Below are 17,370 nucleotides of genomic sequence, written 5' to 3' on the forward strand. Positions count from 1 at the left end.
TTGACAAAGACATGTATTCTGACTTCTAAAACTCTATCTCCCAAGAAGAAAGCAACACCACTAGTGCTATTTTTGTCATCAAGACACCCTGGCCAATCTGCATCAATACAATTAGTTAAAGTAAAATCAGAATGTCTAGGATACCATAATCCATAATCTAATGTCCCTTTGATGCACCTAAAGATTATGTAGACAACATTTACACGATAATTTTTGGGAGAGGACTGAAACCTTGTAACTAAACACATTAATTGCATGATATTAGGCCTAGATGTTGTTAGATATATTAAGCTTCCTATCATAGATATACATCTAGTTTGATCAACATCAGGTGTATCATCAACCTTACTCAACTCACAACCTATTATCATGGGTAGTCCCATTGGTTTACAATCATCCATATGAAACCTTTTAAGCATATCTCTTGCATACTTGGTTTGTGATGGAAATATACCATTGTCAAGCTAAGAGATCTACAATCCAAGGAAAAAGGACAACTCTCCAAGCATGGACATTTCAAATTCTAATTGCATGAGGTTATAAAACATTTTGCAACAAAAAATAATGTCATCTACATAAACTTCTATAACAAGTACATCCTCACCTCGTATCTTAACATATAAATTACTTTCCACACCTCCTCTTGTGAATGCTTGTCCTAGTAGATGCTTATCCAACCCAGAGTACTGATCTTTGGGAGATTAATTCAAACCATATAAAGCCTTTTTCAATTTATAAACATGATCAGGATTTCCTTCACATATGAAACCTTTCAGCTATTCCATATAGACCTCTTCTGCAAGTTATCCACTAAGAAAGGTTGTCTTAATGTCCATTTTATAGATTTTGAAGTTTTTAAACAGTGAAAAGGCTAAGAATATCCTTATGGCTTCAAGCCTAGCCACAACTGCAAATGTTTCACCAAAATATATACCCTCAACCTGAGAGTATCCTTTATAAACAAGTCTAGCTTTGTTTCTTACAAACTTACCATGTTCATCTAACTTATTTCTAAATACCCACTTTGCACCAATAACATTCTTAGCTTTAGGCCTTTGGACTAGTTCCCATGTTTTGTTCTTTTCAAGTGGACTCAATTCCTCCCCCATGGCCTTGATCCAACAATCAGCTTTGCTTTCCTTTGTATAGTTCTTAGGTTTTATTGCTAATAACAAGCAAAAATTTGCTTGCTCACCCGATAAAGCAACTCTTCTTCTGGTTTGAACCCCAACATCTTTGTCTAAAATTATTTGTTCTTGAGGATGATTCTTTAGTAGTGTCTTAGAAGGATTTTTAGATCCTGTCACTCCAATGATAGGAAAAAGCGTTTTTGTATCCACTGGTTTGCTTGCTACCTCTTATTCTTTAGGAGCTTCCACTACAATTTCTGAATCAAATTCTTCCTCAACATTTTCAATGTTGTTTTTGTCAACTTGCAACTTTTCATCAACCTTTACATTAGCACTCTCAACTATCCTTTTATAACCTTTTATTGAAACACCTATATGCCTTATTGTGTGTAGAATAGCCAAGGAAAATACTCTCATTACATCTTGACTCAAAGCTACCCAAACTTTCACCATCTCTCTTAATGAAACACTTCCAAAAACCTTAAAATACATAATAGAGGCTGACTTACCATACCATAATTCATAAGGTGTGTGCTTCAATTTGACTCTTGATTGAGCTTTGATTAGTGTGTATATTGTTGTATGAACAACTTCTTTCCAATAAATGTCAATTAAAATTGCTTCATCAAGCATTGTTCTAGCCATTTCTTTGATTGTTTTGTTCTTTATCTCTGCCACTCCATTTTGTTGAGGTGTTCTAGCAACATCGCATCATATTTTAGTGCCATTTTGTTCACAATAATCTTCAAATTCTCTTGAAGTATATTCTTCACCCTTGTCTGATCTCAAACACTTTATCTTCAAAAATGATTCCTTTTCAACCATTTTTTATAAACATTTCAAATATGTCAGATGGTTCTAATTTGTTCTTCAAAAATGTTACCCAAGTCATCCTTGTATAGTCATAAACAAAGAGCATAAAATGTCTCTCTTCATTAAAAGCCCTTTTCCTATTAGGACCACACAAATCCATATGAATACGTTGCAATGGTCTAGTGGATGAATGATTTGTAGATGCAAATTTGATCTTAGTTTGTTTCCCATGTTGGCACTCCTTGCAAGTTTTGTTTGTTGGCTTGTGAATAGGTGGTATGCCTCTAACATTTTTATTTCTACTCACTTTGACAATATTATGAAAGTTTAGATGCCCAAGCCTTTTATGCCACAACAAACTCTCTTCTACCTGTCCCATGAGACATATATCTTTATGATTATCTCTTCTTGTGATATCTTTCAAACTATGGACATTTCCACTAGTCCTCTTACCTGTTGCATTTTTTTTCCTAATTTCTTTTTTATCTCACACCCTCGAGCATTCAATAAAACATTGTAACCATTGTCACAAATTTGACTAACACCCAAGAGGTTGGGTTTTAATCCCTCTACAAAGTAGACATCATGAATAGGCATATTATCATCTAATAACAAGGTTTCAAATCCTTTGATCTACCTGGAAGTGCTCTCACCAAATCCAACAAATCCTGATTCATAACTTTCAAGTTTGGTGAATTTTCTCTATCACCAATCATGTGGTTTGAACAATCACTGCCAATCATGGTCCATAAGTCTTTCTCTTTGGAATAAAATATTGTTTGAACAAACATTGATTCTTCAACAATTTTTGCTTCCTTTTGTCTCCAAACTAATTTCACTTTGTTCATGTTCTCAATATCAACATTACTTTCCTTATTTTGCTGATCAACATTCAATTTACAATACTTGGCAACTCTACATTCAAAAAGAATTACTATCCAAAAAGTTTGATCTCCTTCTTATGGCAACCCTACACTCACTAACCTTGTATCCATATTAATTACAATAAAAATAATAATCAAAGAAATGAGAGTTAAACTTGATTGGAAATTGTTGGATTTTGCCAAGATCAAGAGGTCAATGAAATGTACAAGATAGAGACATAATATGGGACAAGAATAAACTGTATTCTCATCAATAGAAAAATGATCAACAATCAACTGGATTATCACTGTTACATACAATGTAGATGAGCCTGCTTATATAGGCAAGGCTAGGGATATGTATGAGCACACAAATATGACATGTGGCTCAATAAGAAACAAGGGTAGGTAGGAAATAGGTGTGGGTAGGTAGGAGAAATAATATAATATTCCACATGAGGTGGATCACCCACCGAAGGTGGAATTATCACTCCACAATAAGTGGATATGATAGTGTAATAACAAGATCAACACCATAAGAGGTGGAATTTCTCCTACACACACTATCCCAATGTGACACAAACACCCAAGTGTCTCATATCCAAACTACTATGAAATGCATTATCTTAAGTAAACTTAAGTAAGTGTAATAATATCCATCATGAATAATTATTTACACCAACACCCCCCCTTAAGTGCAACTTAGGGGAATGCACTTAAGTCTACAATGCAACTAAGCAATGCAAGATGGGTCCCGGCTACGAGGCCATGTTAGGTACCCATGCACAAATGCAAATGCATGCAAACCAATGCAATGAAATCTCTCACAAGGTGGGGAAAGAGAGAAAAACCCAATGGGAAAAAACCCTCCCCCAAAAGAGAGATGAAAGCTATACAAGAGAACTCTCAAAGAAGTATGTGAGGAACAAAACCCCATGTGAGGAAAAAGTCCCCCCCATATGAGAGAAGAAGAGAAGTCAAACTGTGATCCTCCCTCAATGAAGAATCTGCCCCAATGATAGAAGCTCGATGTATGAAGAAACTGCTCCACGAACGTCGAACAACATTTCTCCCCTTAGGAAGAAACAAAACCAAAGGTGTATCCATGAAGTCTCCCCAATCATGAAGGGAAGATGTATGAAGAAAACTCATGATGAAAGGAATCTTTGAAAACTGCTCAAGTGTCCCCATGTCGATGCTGAAAGATACCCCCTCCAAAGGTGGTGAACTGCTCCACACTACTGAAAAAGGAACTCCAACATCTAGTGAAGATGAATGTAGAACAATATCCAAAGACTCATGTGTCTCCTCAAAGAATAAAGAGACCTCCTCCAACTGCTGTACATAAGTATCCACAATCATGTCAACCTCAAAAGAATGATCATGTAGAGAATGAACAAGAGGGTCAGAGTGTGCCCTCGCAACAATCGAAGAAGGATCACCTTCATCAAAGAGAAGATGAATGTCATCAATGATGTCTCCCAAATCTGCAATGTAGGATTCCACAAACAAACCTGCAATTTCTCTCAAGTAATCATCCCATGAATCTGAAGCTGGAAGACAATGTATATCCTGCTGCACTGAATCACATGAAGGCAAAACTGTCGCACTATCTGCATCATCAGGTGCAATAGGTGATGTGATATCAATATGAGGAGATGAAATACAAGACTCAAGAACTGGGTTACATGTGAGAATCCCCATGTTCAAGTGTCCAAAGTTTTCCTCAAAATTTGAATCATCACAATAAGTGTGATCATCATGTGTAGAATCATCAAATGTGAAATCATCATCATCAACAAAATCTGAAAAGGAGTATAACCGAGATGCATGATCAACCACCCCAGTTGCAATGATAGCTCTAGTCTCCATGTCTCTAATAAAAACTGAGTCAGGTGTGAACTCCACAACTCTCTTAGTTGCGCCATGTGTGATTTGATAGATAGAAAGGAGATTGTTTGTCAAGTGGGGTACACACAACACATCATTGAAGGAGTTATCCCCAATGTCAATAGATCCTTTCCCAATCACATCCATGTATGTATGATTGCCCATCAAAATCTGTGGCATGGTGCAAGGCTCAAATGTAGAGAACATAGACTGTGAAGATGCCATATGATGAGAAGCCCCTGAATCTAGAAGCCATCTCTCTGAAGTATGATTTGTTGTAGCACATAGAGCTTTTCCTTTTCTTGTTCCAAAAGAGTGAGTTTTTCCACTTGTAGAAGCCATGAATGCTTGCCCTTTTCCTTTTGAATGTGAGGAAGTGGAAGTTGATGAATCATCCTTCTTGTAGACTTTAGGCAAATCAATGTTATGCTTTTTGATGATATGTGTGAGTTCATCAATCTTCTTAGTATGGCAACGATGTTCCTCATGACCAATCTTTTTACAATAAGCACAAGTAGGTCTTTCCCTCTTTGGTGAATTATCTCTCTTGGAAGAGGATGAATCTCCTTGTTGTGGAGAAGATGGTGCTTTTTCCTTAGGCTTTGATTGCCATTTCTTCTTGTTTGAGTTGTCCTTTCCTTGATTTCCTTTGTTCCCTTGATTTGCCACTAATGCTTGAGACTTAGAAGAAGCCTTAAGAATGCCCATGCTTATCAACTTAGTTTGTTCCATCATCAACATTTCATTGAAAGCATCAAATGTAGGCATTTTGTAGCTTGAACCCATTGTCATCCTATGAGTTTGGAAACTAGAAACAAATGCTGCATATTCTTGTGGAAGCTTGCCCATCAAGTTGAATATCAATTGAGTATCCTTCTTATCAATGCCACAATCTTTGAGTTGTGCCCTCAACTCATTTGCCTTAGTGACATAATCTTGTATAGTGTCAAAGTTCTTGGGATCTAACATGGTGAGATCACTATCAATTTGATATCCCCTAATCTCATCAACTTGACCATACAAGTCTTGAAACTTTTGCCAAGCATCCTTGATTAGAGTACATTTCTCAATATGAAAAATGAGATCCTTTGATACATACTTTCTTAAGGTACCAATTGCCATGATATTTTTAGTGAGCCAATCTAAGTGACCAATTGGATCAGCCTTAGGATCAGCTGGAGCAACAATAGTTCCATCAATGTAATGAGTGAGTCATTTTTCCATAAGTTTACTCCATGCATCAATTTTCCAAGTAGCATAATTATGTGGAGTTAAGAGAGGAAACTTAGAAGAACCCATAGCAGCAAAAAGGAAAGAACACAAGAGCACAAAAGCACAAGAGACACCCCCCAAATTCAATCAATCAAAGTACCCCCCCTAAAGTGATGATTTTAGCACTTTATACTTAGTGCGATTACAATGAGCCACTTGCAAGACAAGGCAAAGTGGGCTTATGATGCAAATTTTACAACTTCTCAAATGAGATACAAGAGACTTCAATCAATAGTGCAATGAATCTAACTGAGATTCAAGCAAATATACAAGTACCAAGAGAGCCAAAAATGGCCAAGATCTGAAAGTACAATTTCTACTTACAATGACATCAATCTAATAGCATCATGTGAAATTAGATGAAAAAATACGCACTTTCAAAAAAAATGGCACCTAAAATGGAGGTCGGATGACTCCAAACGAAGCCTCTGAAGTTGCAAAAACTGGGATTACTCAGGGACAGTCACCAAAAACTGCATTTTCTGAAAAATCCGTGCATCAAAATCAAAAAATTCTTTCACCACTACGGAGAGCACAAAATTCTAGCCCATTTCAAAAAAAATTGCACTCAAAAAGGAGCAAAAATGAGCAAGTTATGGCCATTTGAAGTTGAACTGCAAAATCAAAAATGCAAATGAGAGGGGGTCCAAAAATTTTCAAACCCTGCTGATGTGGCGCTGACATCAGAAAAACACTGTGTTAAATTTGACGGCCGTATGACCGTCGCCAAAACTTCGCTTCTCTGGCTGACTGGATGTCCGTACTGTACGGACAGATTACGTGGACAGCTGAATGTACGTTCCGTACTGTACGGAATGCTGACTGTACAGGTTGATGTGGCTGCTGATGTGGCGTCCGTATGGAATCTGACTCGGCGTATGGAAAATCGATGTGTCTGTACGATTTGATCTACGTGTGCGTTGACTGTGTCCGCGTGGCACCTGCAGGTGGGCTGCGGAGGAGCGGCAGGGACGAGGCGGCGGACGGGGGGAGCCACTGGTGACGCCGGAGAGGAGGCTGCGGAAGCGGCTGAGTGGTGCCGGAGGCCGAAGTGGGCACTGGAGACGCGGGGGAGGCACCGGAGTTCGGCCTCGGGCGGCGTTGAGGACAGTGCGCGGCACGGGTAACGGAGACGGGCGGGCGGAGGGGATCGCGGGCGCTGGCGGAGCGGCGGGCGCACAGGTACGAATGTCGGTAGACAGAGGTACACGGTCTGTAGAAAGCGGTACACCTATGACAGACCTGCAAAATGGTAGGTACGGCGAGCGCTGCAGGTACGGATTCTGCGAGAAATGTACACCTGCGACCTGCAGATACAATCGGCGCGGGGGGGGGTCTGCGGACCCCCCAAAATTTGATTTTTTTTTGCTTTTTCAATTTTTTTTGATCTTTCAATTTTTTTTCAATTTTTTTTGATGATTTTTTTTGATCGAAATTTTTCAAACAATTTTCAGCAAAAATGAAATTTTTTTTTTGAAAAATATATTAAAAAATTCGAATATCCGTACGAATAGGGCAAAATGGAGAAAAAAAATTTCTCACCAAAATAGGCCAACTTTATAACCAAAATTCATGGAAATGGCCTTCCGGACGTAATGGCGAGGTCGGATCTGGTCTAGGACGCCTCCAAATGATGCTGCTCCTCAGATCTGCCTCTTGACGTCACAATAATGCCTCTTCAAGACGAATCAATGAGACTCCAATAGCTCTGATACCATGTTGGATTTTGCCAAGATCAAGAGGTCAATGAAATGTACAAGATAGAGACATAATATGGGACAAGAATAAACTGTATTCTCATCAATAGAAAAATGATCAACAATCAACTGGATTATCACTGTTACATACAATGTAGATGAGCCTGCTTATATAGGCAAGGCTAGGGATATGTATGAGCACACAAATATGACATGTGGCTCAATAAGAAACAAGGGTAGGTAGGAAATAGGTGTGGGTAGGTAGGAGAAATAATATAATATTCCACATGAGGTGGATCACCCACCGAAGGTGGAATTATCACTCCACAATAAGCGGATATGATAGTGTAATAACAAGATCAACACCATAAGAGGTGGAATTTCTCCTACACACACTATCCCAATGTGACACAAACACCCAAGTGTCTCATATCCAAACTACTATGAAATGCATTATCCTAAGTAAACTTAAGTAAGTGTAATAATATCCATCATGAATAATTATTTACACCAACATAAATCTTCCATGTGTATTTGATTTTCCTTTGAACACAGTGTTGTTGCTCTTGGTTTGATTGTTGTCATTAGTTTGTGACATATTTGAACTTTGGCCAACTTCATACACTTTGAGTTTGTTGTCACTTTCATATCTTTCTAACTTATTTCTTAATGAGACAATTTTTGCCTCCAAGTTTTGACAATCTCCTATATAGCCAACTTTGCCTTGATCACTTCTTCAACTCTGTTACTTTCCTCAAGATGTGTGTAAGCCTCATTAATCTTGTTGATGATGTTTTCCTTTTCTTTCATGACTTGATCTTTTTGTATACAAGCCTCTTTTTTTAATCTTTTGATTTCCTTAAGAGCACACAATAGTTCCTCCTCGAGATCAACATCTATCATTATTAGTTTCACTATCAATCTCATATTCATCTTTATGATCTGCACTTGAATCTGCAATTTCCATAAACAAGACTTGTTATTCTTCATCAACAAAGACTTCAATCTCAATATCAAACTCATCAACATACAAACTCTTGTTCTTCTTAAAAGAGAACTTTATTCTAGTTTTGAATGATTTATTTTTTCCTTGTTTTTCACTACTCTCTCCATCATCATTGGGTTCATCATAAGGAAAATTGGCTAAAATTTGTCCTATTCTACCATTGTCGAAACATTTGAAAGGAAGTTTTCCTTTATACTTCCCTGATCCTTTTTTCATTTTTCTAGCAAACTGAGATTATATGATATCAAAGTCTTTAAAGTCTGGATAGACTTCTTTATTTTTTTTCTCAGACTTGAAGGTTGCCTCTCTATTGGTAGACTCCACCTTACATGTCCTCATTTTGTATGTTGTGAGAGCACCATGTAAGCCATCCATAGAGTAATTGTTTATATTCTTTGCTTCTTCTATTGCAGAGATTTTGGAATCATACTTAGATGGTAGTGATCTTAGAACCTTTTTAACTACATCTTTATCATTTACCTCTTCTCCTAGACCACAAATAGCATTGATAATTTCATCACTCTTAAAAAGGTAATATGTTATATTGTCTTCCTCATTCATTTTTAGTTCTTCAAACCTTGCTCTCAATTTTTGTATTTTGGCCCGTTTCACTCTACCATTACCATAATAGATGTTATTCAGTTTATCCTAGACTTCTAGTGAGGACTTACCATGCATAACTTTTAAAAAGACATCTTTACATAGACCTCAAAGTATAGCATGCTTTGCCCTTACACCAGTTTCATAATGTTTTTATTAGCAACGTCAGTGGGTATTGTAGGAGGAACAATATAACCATTTACAATGAAACTCCACACATCAAATCCTAGACAAACCAAGTAGGTTTGCATTCTAACCTTCCAAAAATCATATTCAGTGCCATCAAATGGAGGTGCTTTTGTAATTGAAGGACCTTATTGTGCCATGATTACCATTATTCCTTACCAAGATCAACCCAAGGCTACAGACCTATTACAAGGAGCCTGACTACTCTGCTACCATTTGTTGGAATACTCCAGACCACTCAAGGGGGAGGTGAATCCGTGATTAATAAAACTTAAACAAATGTTTGAGATCGATATCACTAAGACACATAACATTCTATAAAACAAGAAAAAATAAGGCATATAACAATCTACTGATCATAAGAACCATAGAATCACATCACACGACACAAATATTTGAGTGGAGAACCCTAGAAGGGTAAAAAATCATTATGAAAGTTTATAATGCCTCTGGTGCAGAGCACCTAGCTCAAAGTTGTCTTTTCTTCCATTTTAGAGTTTTTGTGTGATTTAAAGTTATTTTATGTTGTAATAAGATGGAAGAAATCCTATGATTCTTTTTGAAGCCATAGTTTGGTTGTCCACACTTTTGTTGTGCCCGGGATCCAAAATTGTCATTATCCTCAAATGTTGTCAAAATGTCAATTTTTGGTTTGTACCAAGTGGATGCTTAGAAACTTGTGAGAATGTTTGGAAATGGTTTAAATCCATTGTGGTATTCCATTTGAGTGATGTTTCAAACCTTGAGAGCCTTGGAGTGTGTTTTTGCACTCATAGGTAAAAGTTGTCAAAAATTGGTCATGACAACTTTTGCATCTTTAGGCAAAAGTTGCCCATGAAGGAAATGGCATTGGAAGTTGGTTGGAAACAACTGAAAATGGTGTATAAAACCTTTTAAGCATCTCCAATAACAGGTTAATCAACTTTTGGTTTGCATTTGATTCATTTTGCCAAGGGTTGCCTATGCTTTTCCTCACGTTTGGACTATTTTTGCTTTGATTTTCTGATTTTGTACAGCCTGTATGGTCTGGTAAGATGCTCATAATAGAAGAGGAAGTTATGAATTTTTTTTTATCTTTCCAACAAGTATAATATGAAGGCTTGAAGTTCCTTGGATCAAAAGGTATCACTATTTTTGTAAAAGTTGCTCACAAATCCTAGAAACTTGGGGTTTTGATTGTAAAAATGCATTTTACGTGAGCATCCACGAATGAAACAAGTTGCAATCCAGTGGATGGATTGGGTAGGATCTATAAATATTTTTAGAGTAGGTGTTTTGTGTTTTTGCAGGCCACAAGGAGGAGAATGGGTGAGATGAATAACACACAAGCTTGTAGCTAGTGTGTGAGGGTAGCAGAGATTGCTCATTTTCAGAGCCATGGAGAAGTGACACCCCAACAACCCATAGTGTTTTAAAAATGTCTATGAGTTTAATAAAATAATACAAGTTTTTTCTGGTTGGTGATTGTGACTAATGAAGAGTTTGGAGCACATCTTCCAAAATTGCCTGGAAGCTCTAAACCCCTTAAAAATAGCTCTTTTTTAGTAACCCTAGTTGTACGACAAACCTAGATGTGAAACTGAGTGATCTTGTTTAAATTCCAAATGGGTATCTAAATATGTTAAAATATCTAGAGTTTGTTAGGAAAGTTTTTGGAATAAGACCAAAAAACAGTCAAAGAATGGTTAGTCAATTAGGCCTAATAACAACTGGTAGAAGCAAGTTGAAAGCCTAGGGCTTGGGAGGAAGGTGCAAACCTTGTCAATGCATAAAATGACCTTGAAAATACCTACACAACATAACCACAAACTTTAAACATGCTATTATAGTGAATATCCTTGGTGGAGGTCTTTGGAGCCTAGTTGGAGCTTTGGTAACCTAGTACGAGACCATCTCAAAATCAGAGATTTGGGTCAAAACCAACAAGAAACCTCAAGTGGCTATACCTAGGAGGCAAGCCATTGGAGTTTAGGCCTTGGAGGTCTAAGGAGTGTACCTTGACAAGTTACCTTGGAGGAACTTGAGTAGAAGGGTGAGTTGAGGAGTTGGGGTGAGTAAGAGTGAATTGGAGAGCTAGGCACAAGACCTCTACATCAGAGTTGTATCAGAGCCAACATATATAATCAGTATGTGTATGTCAGACCTTGAAGAATCTAAAGCAAGTTTAATGTCACCTAAATAAATGACTCAAGAGGCCATCAAGGACTTGGTGGCCTAGATGATAGAAGAGTTGAAAACAAAGGATGAAGATGGAGGAGAGACTCTAGATGCCAAGAAGGCTAAAGAGAAGGTTAAGACAGAGTGGCGAGATGAGACTAAAGGAGAAGAAGAAGGGGAAGAAAAGGAAGATGGGACAGTTGCAATGCCACAAGACCAAAGACTTTTCCTTGATGTGGTCAAGTCCATTTCTAAGGACAATCTTGATGGGCTACCTACCTATGGAGGGAGTCTCAATGGAGAGGAGTTAACTGATTGGGTGGATTCTCTGAATAATCATTTTGATTACAAGGGGGCGACAGAGGAAAAAAAGGTGAATGTGGCAAAATCAAGGTTGAGAGGATCCGCCTTGATATGGTGGAACATGATGCAAGAAGAGAGAATGCAAGGAGGTAAAAAGAAGAGCACTTCATGGGAAAGAATGAATATTAGGATCAAGGCACAATTCCTACAAGGGGATTATGAGGTACAACTCCATGAGAGACTAAAAAACCTAAAACAAAGAGACCTAGATGTCAATGCTTACACGGAGGAATTCCATAAACTAAGCCATAGAGCTAAGAAGCATGAGAATGAGGTGGAGAAATTGGCTAGATACATGAATGGATTGAGACAAAATATACAAGATGAATTCAGTATCCTTACTCCTAATACCATTCATAAGTGTTTTCAGTTAGCATTAAGCGCAAAAGACAAAATCAAGAGGAGGAATGAACCAAATCAAATGTTTAGAGGTGGAAGATCCTTTAGAGGAAGGGGCACTTTTGGTAGAGGACAACAAACATCAAGGAATGAAGAAAACTCAAGAAAAGAAGGTGGTGGAGACTCTTCAAGGGGGGCATTTAGAGGATCCTTCAGAGGAAGAAACAATTCTAGGGGCAGATTTGGAAGCTCAGGAAGAGGAAATTCAGTTTTCACTGGTAGATGTTACAATTGTAATCAAGTTGGCCACACAATGGGAAGGTGTCTGAAGAAAGAAACTAGCTCTTCACACCCATACATGGGTGAGAGAAGAACACAATTAGTGCAGGAAGAAGACAATCAAAGTGTGTCTTCCCCTCTCAGCAAGGCAGGTCTAGTGACAGATGGTGAAAGTCTAATGCTAAGAAGGTCTTTGTTGAATATTCCTCAAGCTCAAGAGCCACCACAAAGGAAGAGTTTGTTTAGAACAACTTGTAAGTCTCAAGGCAAGATTTGCAAAGTGATTGTAGACTCAGGTTCAACTGAGAATATAGTTTCAACTGAAATGGTGGATAAACTCAAGTTAAAGAGGCTGCAACATCTCACTCCCTACAAGGTGTCATGGCTCAACCGGGGCCAACATGTCTTAGTTGATGAGCAAGAATGGGTAGACTATGAGATTGGTGAGTATAAGGACAAGATTTTATGTGATATATTGCCTATGGATGCTTGCCATTTATTGTTGGGACGTCCATGGCAATTTAATGTAAAGGCTCAGCATGATGGAGAGAAGAATAGCTATGTCATTATCAAGAATGGTAAGAGGTATCAAATGGATCAATTACCTGATTCAAAAGAGGAAAAACAAGTGGGATCAAGTGTGATGATGATAAGTGAGAAATATTTTCTTAAGGTGATGAAACAAGAAGGAGATCAAGGATATGCTACTGTGCTCAAACCTACTGAAGAAGGTAAGGCATATCCAATGGAAGAAGTGCCACAAGAGGTGAAGGGTCTACTTAAACAATATACAAAAGTAATAGGAGAAGATCTACTTGATTCTTTGCCACCAATGAGGAATGTAAATCACCAAATAGACCTGATTCCAGGGGCAAGTTTGCCTACAAAATGACACCTAGTCAAAATGAAGAAATTGCCAAACAAGTGCAGGAGCTTTTGGACAAAGGATTCATCAAAAAGAGTTTGAGTCCATGTGTTGTACCTAATTTCTTAGCACCCAATAAAGGGGGAAAACAAAGAATGTGTACTGATTCCAGAGAAATCAATAAGATCACTATAAGGTACCGGTTCCCTATGCCAAGGATAGAAGACCTGTTGGACAATCTTGGGGGTGAAAGATACTTCACAAAGGTTGATTTAAAATTAGGCTATCATCAGATAAGAATCAGACCATGGGATGAATGGAAGATGACCTTTAGGACCAATGTTGGCCTCTATGAGTGGTTGGTCATGCCATTTGGCCTTACCAATGCACCTAGCACCTTTCAAAGGAGCATGAATGAAGTCTTGGTTGAGTTCACAGGTAAATTTGTGATTGTATATCTTGATGACATTCTAATCTTTAGCAAGTCCAAAGAAGAACATCTCAAGCATGTGGAGATGGTCTTGAAGAAGCTGAAAAGGGCACAACTCAAAATCAACCTTGAAAAGTGTGAGTTTCTCAAGACTGAACTTGTATATCTTAGTTTTGTCATTTCACAAGGTTGTCTAAAAATGGATCCTAGTAAGGTTGAGGCAATCCTTAGTTGGACTACACCTAATAATATCGATTATGTTAGGAACTTTCATGGGTTAGCATCCTTTTATAGGAAGTTTTTAAGAAACTTTAGTCATGTGTGTGCTCCTGTGCTCAATACTATCAAAGGGGGAGTCAAGTGTCAGTTTAGGATGACAAAGGAGGCCCAAAAGGGATTTGAGTTATTGAAAAAGAAGATAGCTGAGTTACCTACCCTTAGGTTACCTGATTTCAATTAGTTATTTATAGTTGAGTGTGATGCTAGTCAAAGAGCAATAGGGGCTGTTTTGAGGCAAGAGGGTCTTCCCATAGCTTTTTCCTCTGAAAAGTTGAGTGAATCAAAACAAAAGTACTTTGTGTATGACTTGGAGTTGTATGCCATGGTGCAATCCTTGAAGAAGTGGCATCATTACTTGCTGCCCAAAGAGTTTGTGGTCTATACTGACAACCATGCCCTTAGTTTTCTCAATGGACAAGATAAGTTGAATCAGAAGCACCTCAAGTGGGTAGAATACCTACAATCTTATACCTTCACTATCAAGCATAAGAAGGGCACCTCAAATAAAGTTTTTGATGCACTCAATAGGAGATTCATGACCATACAAGAGGTTAAATTGCATAGTGTGGGGTTGGAGGAGTTGAGAGACCTCTACAAAGAAGACAAAGAATTTTGCTGATATATATGCTACATGTTATGATTTATCTAACACTTCTCATGTTTCCTACTCAGATTACATGATACAGGAAGGTTTTTTGTTTAAAGGACATCTTCTTTGTATACCCCAATGCTCTATGAGACAAAACATCATTCAAGAGAAACATCAAGGGGGTCTACGAGGTCATTTTGGCAATGATAAAATAATGGAGCAGGTTTGTTGGTTCTACTATTGGCCCAAGTTGCAATCAGAAGTAAGGAGATTTGTTGAAAAATGTGCCATATGTTAGAGAGAAAAAGGATCAACAAGTAATGCATGTTTATATCAGCCCTTAGTCATACCCCAAAAGACTTGGGAATGTTTGAGCATGGACTTTGTGTTGGGTTTACCAAGAGCACCAAGAGGATTTGATAGTGTTTATGTGGTGGTAGATAGGTTCAGGAAAATAGCTCACTTCATCCCTTGTAAGAGTACCAATGATGCCACCTATATTGCAGGTCTTTTCTTCAAAGAAATAGTAAGAATCCATGGACTTCCAATTAGCATTGTGAGTGATAGGGATGTCAAGTTTTTGAGTCACTTCTGGAGAACCTTATGGAAGAAGTTGGGTACTAGACTCTCATTTTCATCTGCCTACCATCCACAATCAGATGGTCAAATTGAGGTGGTCAATAGGTCCTTGGGTAATCTCCTAAGGTGTCTCACTAAGCAGCATAGTTAGACTTTGGATTTGGTGATCAGCGAAGCAGAGTATGCATACAATGATTCAATCAACCGGAGCACATGTAAAAGTCCTTTTGATTTTTTTTATGAAATGCATCCTAGAGGTGTCTTAGAAAATAGTGATATTAGTACAATGACCCACAAGAGTGCTCAAGGAGAGAGTTTTGTTTAAGGTATTAAGGAAATCCATGAGAAAGTCTTACAGTCCTTGCAACAAAAATAAAAAAAATATAAGGAACAAGCTGATCAATCAAGAAGGAACTTGCAATTTAAGGTTGGAGACTTAGTTTTGACTTATCTCAGAAAGGAAAGACTTCCAAAAGGACAACCAACCAAGTTGATGATGAAGAAGATTGGGCCACTCAAGATTGTGCATAAGTTTGGCCAAAATGCCTATGAGGTTGAACTACCTCCTTCTTTGGCCATATCTCTTATTTTCAATATTTGTGACTTGTATCCCTATAAAGGAGAATCTTAGACCTCTCAGATGGATATCACATTGCAATCTGAAGAGGATTGGGTGAAAGATTTACCAGTTAGTCAACCAGTTCAGTTGGAAAGCATCTTAGATACCAAGGTGATCAAGAAGACAAGAAAGGGCATCTACAAACATTATCTTGTGAAGTGGGAAGGTCTACCTAAGTCAGAGGCTATGTGGATGTCAGAATCTGACATACATCATCATGGAGTGCAACTAGCAGACCTGATAACTCAAGGGACTTGAGTTCCTTGCCCCAGGGGAGTATGGTGTAGAGCACCTAGCTCAAAGTTGTCTTTTCTTGCATTTTAGAGTTTTTGTGTGATTTCAAGTTATTTTATGTTGTAATAAGGTGGAATAAATCATATGATGCTTTTTGAAGCCATAGTTTGGTTGTCTACACTTTTGTTGTGCTCGGGATCCAAAATTGTCATTATCCTGAAATGTTGTCAAAATGTCAATTTTTGGTTTGTACTAGGTGGATGCCTAGAAACTTGCTAGAATGTTTGGAAATGGTTTAAATCCATTGTGTGATTCCATTTGAGTGATTTTTCAGGCCTTGAGAGCCTTGGAGTGTGTTTTTGCACTCATAGGTAAAAGTTGTCAAAAATTGGTCATGACAACTTTTGCATCTTTAGGCAAAAGTTGTCCATGAAGGAAATGGCATTGGAAGTTGGTTGGAACCAAATTAAAATAGTGTATAAAACCTTCTAAGAATCTCCACTAACAGGTTAATCAACTTTAGGTTTGCATTCAATTCATTTTGCCAAGGGTTTCCTATGCTTTTCCTCACGTTTAGACTGTTTTTGCTTTGATTTTCTACTTTTGTACAACCTATATAGTCTGGTACAATGCTCATAATAGTAGAGGAAGTTAGGAATTTGTTTTATCTTTCCAAAAAGTATAATATGAAGGCTTTAAGTGCCTTGGATCAAAAGATATCACCATTTTTGTAAAATTTGCTCGTAAATCCTATAAACTTGGGGTTTTTATTGTAAAAAATGCATTTTACTTGAGCATCCACAAATGGCACAAGTTTAAATCTAGTGGATGGATTGGGTAGGATCTGTAAGTAGTTTTAGAGTAGGTGTTTTGTGTTTTTTCAGGCCACAAGGAGGAGAATGGGTGAGATGAATAACACACAAGCTTGTAGCTAGTGTGTGAGGGCAGCAAATATTGCTCATTTTCAGAGCCATGGAGAAGTGACACCCTAGAAAACCATAGTGTTTTGGAAAGGTCTATGAGTGTACTAAAATAATAAAAGTTATTTTGGGCTGGTGATTATGACTGGTGAAGAGTTTGGAACACATCTTCCAAAACTGTCTAGAAGCCCTAAACCCCTAAAAAATAGTTGTTTTTCAGTAACCCTAGTTGTACGACAAACTTAGATGGGAAACTGAGT

The sequence above is a fragment of the Cryptomeria japonica genome, chromosome 8 (genome assembly GCF_030272615.1).
Source record: "Cryptomeria japonica chromosome 8, Sugi_1.0, whole genome shotgun sequence".
Lineage (NCBI taxonomy): Eukaryota > Viridiplantae > Streptophyta > Pinopsida > Cupressales > Cupressaceae > Cryptomeria > Cryptomeria japonica.